This window comes from Pogona vitticeps, chromosome 3 (assembly GCF_051106095.1).
Source record: "Pogona vitticeps strain Pit_001003342236 chromosome 3, PviZW2.1, whole genome shotgun sequence".
NCBI lineage: Eukaryota > Metazoa > Chordata > Lepidosauria > Squamata > Agamidae > Pogona > Pogona vitticeps.
The window spans coordinates 170,873,939-170,883,544 of record NC_135785.1 but is presented as its reverse complement, the minus strand read 5'-3'; the positions used below and the strand labels follow the sequence as shown (position 1 = coordinate 170,883,544).

General features: G+C 39.0%; 1 long non-coding RNA gene across 1 annotated transcript; it reads right to left on the bottom strand.

Annotated features, from left to right (window-relative positions):
- Positions 1-226: 226 nt before the first annotated feature.
- Positions 227-3,667, bottom strand: LOC110074095 (uncharacterized). Its single transcript, XR_013544120.1, has 3 exons — positions 3,513-3,667; positions 3,275-3,432; positions 227-446 (listed from the first exon to the last, which is right to left on the bottom strand). It is a non-coding gene; the product is annotated as an uncharacterized LOC110074095 (long non-coding RNA).
- Between the last annotated feature and the right edge of the window lie 5,939 nt (positions 3,668-9,606).

The following is a 9,606-nucleotide window of genomic DNA, read 5'->3' as shown; positions in this document are numbered from 1 at the left end:
AATCTTGAATTAGGATACATTCCAAAGCCCAAAAAAATGGCCTCCAAATGAAAATCTATTTATTTATTTATTTATTTATTTATTTATTTATTTATTTATTTATTTATTTATTTATTTATTTATTTATTTATTTATTTATTTATTTAATACCCTACCCATCTGGTCTTGTGACCACTCTAGGCGGCTTCCAGATACATAAATAAAAACATACAAATATACACAAAAATTGCAACATCCACTAATAAATTAATAGTTTATTCAAGATGGCAAAAAAAAAAAAAGAAGGAAAGAAGAATTAACTGGAGGGAAAATGAGGGATCAGCCATATTTGGCATCTTATCTGAAACATGAGGGGTGAGGTAGGATCAGCTTGCCACTTTTACAGCTACTATCCCTTGCAATGCCATGATGTTAGGCCAGTCTTCTGTTCCTCCAGCATATATCGTCTGAAAATAAACACCAAACCATACTTGTAACTGGGGATGCAAATTCACTAATTTCCATCAGGTCATCTGCTGAATTGGCAAAGTGTAAATACTGTATGGTGTTTGCACAAGAATGTGAAGAGAAGCTCAGGATTCTTTATACCAGTGAGTTCTACATGTGTCTACCGGAAAGTTTGTCATACAACAATGGGCTATCTATGTGGAACCAAGCACACATCACCTCAGGAAAATATGGAACATAACCTATTCAACACCCAACAGATTTGTTCCAATCCATTCATCACAGAAATGGATGGACAGTAGACAACAGCAATAACTGGGCACAAGATTTAGTACTGAAAAAGAAAGGTGGACAATGAGACATGAGTGTTTTGTGATACGTATCTGAAATATAAATTGCCTTGACAATGGCAGTAAGACTGAATGGTTCTCTGTGACAACTAACAACAGCTACAATCCAGCAAGGTCAGCTGCTGGAAATTACTATTTGTTTGACATATTTTAAAAGGACTTTTTCATGTCTTCCACAAACATCCCAATGAATGTCTATTGGGACGAATTTGAAACTGCATCGAAAAGGACAAGCTCAGTTACTTATAGGCTACACTCCAGTTGGGGGACACCTTTCCGATGGAGCCCTATCTGACTCCATTTCAACAAGTTAAAACTTGGCTTTTCATCTGAGCTTTGTGTGTTTAGTGACTAGAACTTGGTCTTGGATTACTGAATTACAGATTATTTTGAGTTTATTTGTTTGGACCTCTTAAGGTTGTTTTAAAATGTTTTCAAATGGTCTTGAATTGACTGTACCCACACAGAAATGGGAATAGTTTAATCCATTCATTCTTTAATTATTCCATTCATTGTCTCCACTAGATGTGGTGCAGTCCTTCAATGCAAGCGTTTCTCTTCTTGATCTACATAGACCAAATTGACAAAATGTGGTAGTCACTGGGATCTCAGGCATGTAGTATTTTCTTGACTGTACTAATCTGTGGAAGCACCATGGATTGAAGATGATCTCCTAATGCCGAGTTTATGGTTTGCTGATGAGCCCCAGTTCTTCCCCTTCTTCTCATCTTGACTGATGTACGGAACTGCTGAAATATAGTATTCTAAGCATACTTCTCTGTTTCTTTCCCCTTTCCTTGTACCTCACAGTTTCCCCTCAGTTCCACTAGCATATACTTTCCAGCGTGTGCAATCAGGCAGATTTTATTCATCAGTCTGGGATATTCTTCCATTTTACTGAACCTTTGATTTCACTTATCCTCACCCCTTTGAAAAACCCAGCACATGTAATACTACTTTAACACACAGCAAGTATTTTTTTAAAAAGTACATGGAAAAGAGTGTTTGAGTTGATTAAAAAATGCCATGCTAAATATTCTATGTAACAGGCTCGGTTCTAATTACCAAAAGCCAACCTAAATAAAGGTTTCAGAAATATGCTTCACGTTTCTTGGGCAAGCATCCAGGCTTAGACAGTTTCCTGGCTGTAGGCTGGTTATCATGTATGCCTCTCTGCATGTTGGTGTCCAAACTAGGCTCAAAGGCGGCACCCTTAAGAGAATAAGGGTGCTGTTTGGAGATCAGCTAGGTGATGATCTCTTCACAGTTTGGGTTTGATGAGTTTCTCTTGCCTCTTTCCCCCCAAAATTAAACTATTGATTTAATCATTAGGATAAGCACTTTATGACTCACAATTATTAAAGTCCTAACATCCATGGCATCACTGGGTATATCAGGTATTTGTGGAACAAGAATGGAATACACCTTCTTGATCTCAGGTGGGACAAGATGGAGACTTCACAGAACTCAACTAACCAGAGAATTAGAAGGACTTCTTCTCCAACTTTACTCTGTTTTTGTCTTTCACACTAAGGGATGTAGGGCATCATGTATTCATAGGTGACACCCTTAGCTATATTTTGCCACAAGGAAATCAAGAAAAATACAATGGAATATTTAGATATCTTTTTATTAGTCTCATCATCAGTGGGGAGGGAAGGGTGGGTGTGGGATCTTATTTAGTGAGTTGGCGATTTCCAACTGCTCTCATCTTCTAGTGATGTTCAAGTGAATATGTTAATCCATCATTATTATTACAAGGTGTATGTCAGGCTGGTAATTTTGATGTTGTTGTTCAGAAACCAAAACACCCCAGGGAACAAAAATTCAGCTCTGTAATTATGCACTGCAGTAGTTTGAAGTGGTTCCAGCACCAATAAAATACTCTTACTTCTGTAACTGCTACAAGTATTAGTACTAGTAATAATAATACCAGCAACAATCGGAGATAAACTAGATACTTTTAAAGAAAAGCAACAACTCTAACCTTCTGATAGAGAAATGTGTTGAAGCTGTCCATCAGTTTCACCCACACGCACAAATCCAGAGCGATGAGGCAGTGTGCTCTCTGCCTTCATGCATAATACATACAAAATAGGTGAAGTAGTATGTAAAGTGAATTTTAATTGGTTATAATTGTCATTTCATTTAGTAAAGTATTATCTGGAGACCAGGATATCAATTAGCACTCTATGGACTCTGTTACTTGTGAAAATATGCATATACAGAGAAGATGTACTCTCACTGTAGATATACTTTAATTAAGAAAACGGTACAGCAAATTAAAGACCTTTAAAGTATTAATTAATTGCTCTATAGATTCGTTTAGAGTATCAACTCAGGGAAGTTACAGTCATCAGGTCTGATATGAATGAGATAAGAGAAGTTCTGTCCAGGGTGGATTATGAAATTGGTTTTATTTTTTTCCTCTTTAAATAAATGCTGTTTTTTTGCAGAACAAAATAAACATAAAATACCTTCTCTCTTTCGCCAGTCCAAGAGTCACTTTGGGTTGCAAGGATCATTTGAATTGGAAACCAAGTTACTTTGGCTTTGTGTTCCTACTCTTCTCCCTCAGGTGCCTGGATAGCGCTGCAGATGTGTTTCTCTGCCTACGTCCTTCATAGTCCTGGCACTTAATAAACATCCCAGTATCAATGAAAGTAAAAGAAAAATGATTGACATCAGCTGCTATATTATTAAACTGTTGGTTACCAAGGCAGTTTCCTCTCTCTTTTTTTTCCGTGGGGATGAAGCAGGACCTCTCCCTTTTTAACCACTTGCTCTGAATGACTTCTACACCCAATATATAAGGGAGAGGAGAGGATGAATGTCACCTCTCTTCTCTTCCTGCTCCCTCCAACACATACTCCTGCCTTTGATTGACAGCTACTAATAACCTTCCTGCCCTAAGTGCCATGGAGACACTTTATTAGGACAAACAGCCAAGGAAATCTAGGAATGAAGCCAAGTCTGCAGTGAGTTATTATCGGGCTTGTATTTATCTCAGCTTTGTAATTTTTCCCAGTGATATGCAAATCCTGAAATAGATCTTCTTCTGTTGAAGGACAGGTCCCTCTGTTAATTGATCCACTGAGATTCAGCCTAACCTCTTTTAGCTATCAGCCAGGGAAACATGCTACATAAAAGAGTCTCAGCACTGTATACAGTTCACATAAATTCGCCCTGCATATAGCAAGGAGAGCCTTTGCACAGACAATTGCAGTTTGTGGTTTATATATATATATATAGCTATAGTTTCCACATCTGTATGATCGGCATAAGGAATCAAAATGATTTATCTGTTTGCTTATTAGGTGCTTTGACATTTATGCTGTTTAATATAAACAAATATGATCTCACAAGAAGCTTACAGGGGTCCCGGAAAAGCTGGAGCCAAGCACCTCTTACAATGACATTCAGACTTAACAAAAGTGTATTTGATCTGGGTTTTAAAGAAAATTATCTATATTTAGAAATGATATCTATGTTGGAATTTGTACCTCAATGTTCATTTCCAATAACATATGCTTTGAGAGTCTGCAAAGGTTTTCAGTCTTGGCTTTCTCATGTAGATTAGCTTCACAAGGGAATATAATTTCAAACCAATACTTTAATGGCATTAGTAGGAACATGGGCAGAAATGATTTGTCTATATTGGCATGGAGATCTATTTAGTTAAAAGGTTTGAAGGAAGCATTTAGAAAGAAGAGCAGTTCTGCTAACAAAGAGAAATATTCAAGCAAATACAATTAGCAGGGAATAGCCGAAAGCTAAGGGAGGATTGTGTAAAGTAATGACAATATTAATGTTTTTAGAATTTATATAGAACCTTAACCTTTTTTGTCCAAAGGAACCAAAAAATCTCTTCATTAAAAGAGATTTACCTGATCCATAAATCTCTGTGCGGTTGGAGTACTTGGATTTGAGCCCAATTAGCTTTTCAAAATCCATGGGACTTAACGGTCATTTTAAATTCAAGTAATCTGGCTTATCTGGTTTGGGGACAGATGTGAACAACTAAGCAGCTGGGTGGACGAGAGCAGCAGGCAGTTGTGGCAGGGGGTTGTTTTTCTATTTGCCCATGGGCTGTAATCTCAAATTCACCCCCGCTCATAATTTTTGAAATGTTCTTAACCCTTGGGGGGGGGGCTGACATGCAAAAAAGTGTGGTCAAGATTCCAAGGATAGGCACACTCCCACCACCACTACTCCTTTCCTGCAAAATCCCACCTGGAAGCAAATTTTGCAAGTAAGGGGGTGGTTGTCATAGTGTTCCAGCTTTTAAATGATGTACAAAATAATAATAAAAAAAGGTCTGGTATCATGTTTAATATTTATGCATATGGAACTCCAGTTCAGAAGCTACTGTGCTGATCTGAGAAGGGGCTGGTTGGGTACCTGGTAGTACACAACCAAGACCGCATCATATTGAGATGGAAGCTTCCATAGTTGGGAGTTCTGTGCAAGCATCAATCCTGGACCGGATACTGTCCGCAAAAATATTTTCAACTGTCCAAGGTGACAAAATGTTTTATTTAAAGGGTAGTGAATCAGGAATCCCTATATTGCAATCCCCACTGTGTCTACCTCTTGGATGGACAGTCTGCCCTTCTTTAAGCATAAAAGTTTCTAGGATGAGCACCCTTGCCTGCCTCTTCAGTACTGCAGTGCCTCCTGCCACTTGGTCAGAAAGAAACAGGTGGCACTCCAGTCTCAAAATTAGAGTCAAAGCCTCTTAAACGCTGAAACATGTTTGGCTTTCATACAAGATCTTGACGCTCCCCAATTTTCAAGTTAACTTTGTTTTCTTCAGGAATTGGTCACCAGAAGGATAAGTAGGGGTTCTGCCTCATGTGGAGGGGCTAGCAACCGCCCCTCTTCAGACAGCCAGCTTTCCCTAATGAAACAGACAATGGAAAAGGTGGGACTAGAATGATCCCTTAAAGTGTGTGTGTGAACACCACCTGCTTTAAGGCATAACTGAATAGAGCTACTGTCTGATGTGCTGTTGGTCCAAAACATCATCGTTTTCTTTCCCTGTCTTTTCCAAGCCACCTAGGCCCTTGTTTGCAGGTCTGGTCACAAAGCAACCTCCAGATCTTGAAGGTCTAGTTTAGTCTACCTTCAAAGTCTCTGCATTACCACATTATAATTTTGAAAATCTTGTCTGAAACATTATCACTTGGAATGGGGAGTGGAGGGATGGATATTCTGTTTTAACATCTTTCTTCCTATTATTTTAAAACAGCACCCTGAGTCACTTTGCTTTCTGTACATGCCTTGGCTCCCTTGATCCATGTGAATATCATCTTTTCAGGTCAGGTAGCAGTCATCCCCCAAATGCCTCTGCTGCACCCATACATGCATCCACAGTGAAACTAAATCAAGTGGATCCAAATCTGTGTTCTATGAAAGAGGGACCTCCAAATTTCCCCCCTTGTTATCACCTTCCTATAACAATAATTCTAGAAGGAATGGATCCTCATCTATCTAGACTAGGGGTGGGAAATATTCAGTCCCCTAAATATTGGTGAACTAGCATCTCAGCACTTATTGCCACAGATCAGTCTCGCCGAGAATGATGGAAACTGGGATTAAACATTGTCTAGAAAGCCACAGCCATCCCAGGCATGACACAGAGGGAAGGCATATGGAAAGAGAAAGAAACCTCCTCCATTAAGCCCTTGTAGTAGTTTTTTATAGACTTTGTACCTGCTGGGGGAAGAGAATCTTTCACAGCCATCTTAACTGAGTCCGGCATCAACAGTGTTAATATAGAGGAAAAATTATAGCCTCGCCAGTCCATATGTAGAGCATCTATTTTCCATGATTTGGAAAGTATACATTGCAAGTGGCCAGCGATGAGTTTTCCACAAGCAGTGTAGAGACTCGCAAACATGGTGGCTCTTTCCACTCCTACGCCCTGTGGCTCTGAGTTGCTATTCTAACTGTTTCACTGGATTTTACTTGCACTTTATCTGGATTCCCCTTGGACCTATTTACCCCATCACTTCCCCTCCTAGTCTTCACGTGCCCTACCCTATACCATTATACAGGCCAAAATTCTGTAAGATCACAAGAATCCAGCCACTGGTCTCAGGTTTGAAATTCCAAGCAAAGAACATTCACCTGGCTATGTTACCTATAATGCATTACCTCTTTGGGTAATGAGGGGAAAGCAATGGTGCTAAGTTTTAGTTTAATTTTGGGGGTTTGTTTTTTTTTGTGAAGCATGACACGGTACTGCAACAGTGTCATTTTTATCCACACAAAAAAGTAACACTGCTGTTTACTACTCCACTGTTGTGGCTTTGGAGTTGATAAGCAACAGCTAACATTAATATGTCACTTAAAAAAAAACAATGTTCCAAGTTCTACTGCTTTCTGATTGGCTCTCTGGGATGTCTGCAGGAACCAGTTCTCTTTGACTTTTCATCCCCAGGAAGTTACATTTGCATCAGCAAAAACTTTGAAAAACATTAAATCTATCATTCTCTTTTAAAAAACATTGATACTTTTAGAAGTCGTAAACACCTGTGCTTTCCGTTTCCACCAGTTAGTATAGCAGCTGCGGAGGTAGGGGCAAACTGTGATGCTGTCATAGCAGGCCTATGGGGAAAATAGTTTTGTTAACGTTGATTTCAAACATTAAAAGGCTGCCGAGGTGCAGCTTGTTCCAATTTAATCCTAAAAAGAGAAGAAAAAACACATACAAGCCAACCCAATTGTGATGAGTTCTTCTTTTTGTTGTTGTTTTGTATTTATTTATTGATGCCCTCTTTTATATTGTGTACACAAGACAATCGGCAAACAAAGGAAATGTCAAAAATGTCTCTTTTAAAAGCAGGGATAAGGAAACACTTTTAAAAGCTGGGACAAGGTAAAGGAGAAATGCTCAGATCCTGAAGGGAAAAGGAAGCCAGGTATCTCAAAGGCAGGGCAATACAGCAGGTGACAGGGAGCACATTGCCTGGGGCCACTTCAATCGGCTACTCCAGCTTTTCTCACACGTTTCTTGAATGAACGGTTTCCTCCTGAGGCGATGCTACACAGAATGAGTTAAAACCCATTTTGGAACATGAGATGGTATGTCAGAATGCTTCATGTATACTGGTGCAGCACTGCTGTGCATATAATGATTTTTCTCTGATTCATCTGCCCTGTCCAAAAATGGACATGCAAGGCCTCAGATTGCCCACTTAAGTCCCAAGGGATCTTTGCATCTATATCGATAGACTTTTGGATTATGCCTTAAAATAATTACCGCTTGTTAAATCATTTTGTAGGTCACCAGAATAGACAGGGATTTTTTAAACAGATGCCCTGTTTCTTTCTCTGACAATGTTCCAGTTGCCCTCATGGTGACCATCCAGAAAGGTTATTGGAAGCTTCTGTTTTAGTAAGGTCCCAAATGCCTCAGCTCTTATACCCAACTAGCAAAGGTTTAGAGTGGTAAAACATCTTGTCTCTTTTACAGCTCCTGTTGGTTGCAAACCAAAACAGAACATGGGTGAGTTGGGAAGGAGGGGAGGGATTGTCAACAATTCTTGGAGTACAGACAACTATTCATCACACACTCACTGCATCTTTGTATCTGCTGTGTGGTCTTTTAGTTTCTTATCCTTTAAACATTATTTGGCAGGATGATTCACAATTGCAACCAAAGTCTCTTGGGATGAAACACTCATATCAGGGACATCAACCATCTGGGATAGCACACTAAATTTGGTGTGAAGTGCTTCCTGCCACTTGATCTATGAGACAAAGATATCCCTCCCATTACAACAAGGATGCAATGAATACTTGTAAATATTCTCATCCTCAATGAAAAAGGGTGTCTCGATACATCAAGACATCTCATTCAAAAAATGGCAAATTGCTATGAGAGTTCACTCCTCTATGAGAGCAAAAAAAGCAAAATATATATATATACTGGCAATGTTGTTGTTATGTATCATCAAGTCACCTTTGACTTGTGGCAACCACATGAATGAACAATCTCCAAAATGTCCTCTCCTAAATAGCCCAGCAATTGCACTAGGAAAAACTAGGCATAAGATTTTTGGACTTCCCCCCCACACACACAATAACTACCAGAATTCAGCAGGAATTCTCTCAGCTAAAATTCTGGTAGTTTTAGTCTAAAATTCCAAGTTCTCTGAGGAGTTTCAGGATTCTCACCTGTTCTTTGCCAAGGGAGGAATGACACGTCCACAAATTTTTTTGTTTAAAAGTGCCAACATTTTCTTAAAGGCACAAAAACTCTTATTATCATATTCAGAAGGCAGAAAATGTTTGAATTACACTTTCTCACCTGTGAGAATGAAATAGAGAAAGATCTCTCTTTATTTTGCAGCAATTTCCTAGGGAGGAGGTAGCTATGTTTGAGCACAAACAGCCTTGTGGCCCCTTAAAGACTAACAAGTTTTATTTTGTATAAGCTTTTATGGACTTCTGAAGTGCACTGGAGTCCGTGAACACTGGTGCCATACAAAATGTGTTACTTCTTAAGACATCATACAACTGTTTCTTATTTTTATTCCAATAAGAAGGTCTTCAGAGCAGCACAAATGTTTTAGACAAACATTCAAAGGAATACTTTGGTGTCTTACAGAAAGTAGCATGCCCCAAGCATGGAAATGAATATATATATGACTTCTATGTTGTGTTGAGCCAACACATGGTATTTTGTAGGGAATACACCCTTAAGTGCTATATTTGTATACAGATGTTCATGCTGTGTCCCCTTGTATGAGCACATGTATCTATAGTACATCTGAACATACACACATCTGTGCCAAAGATA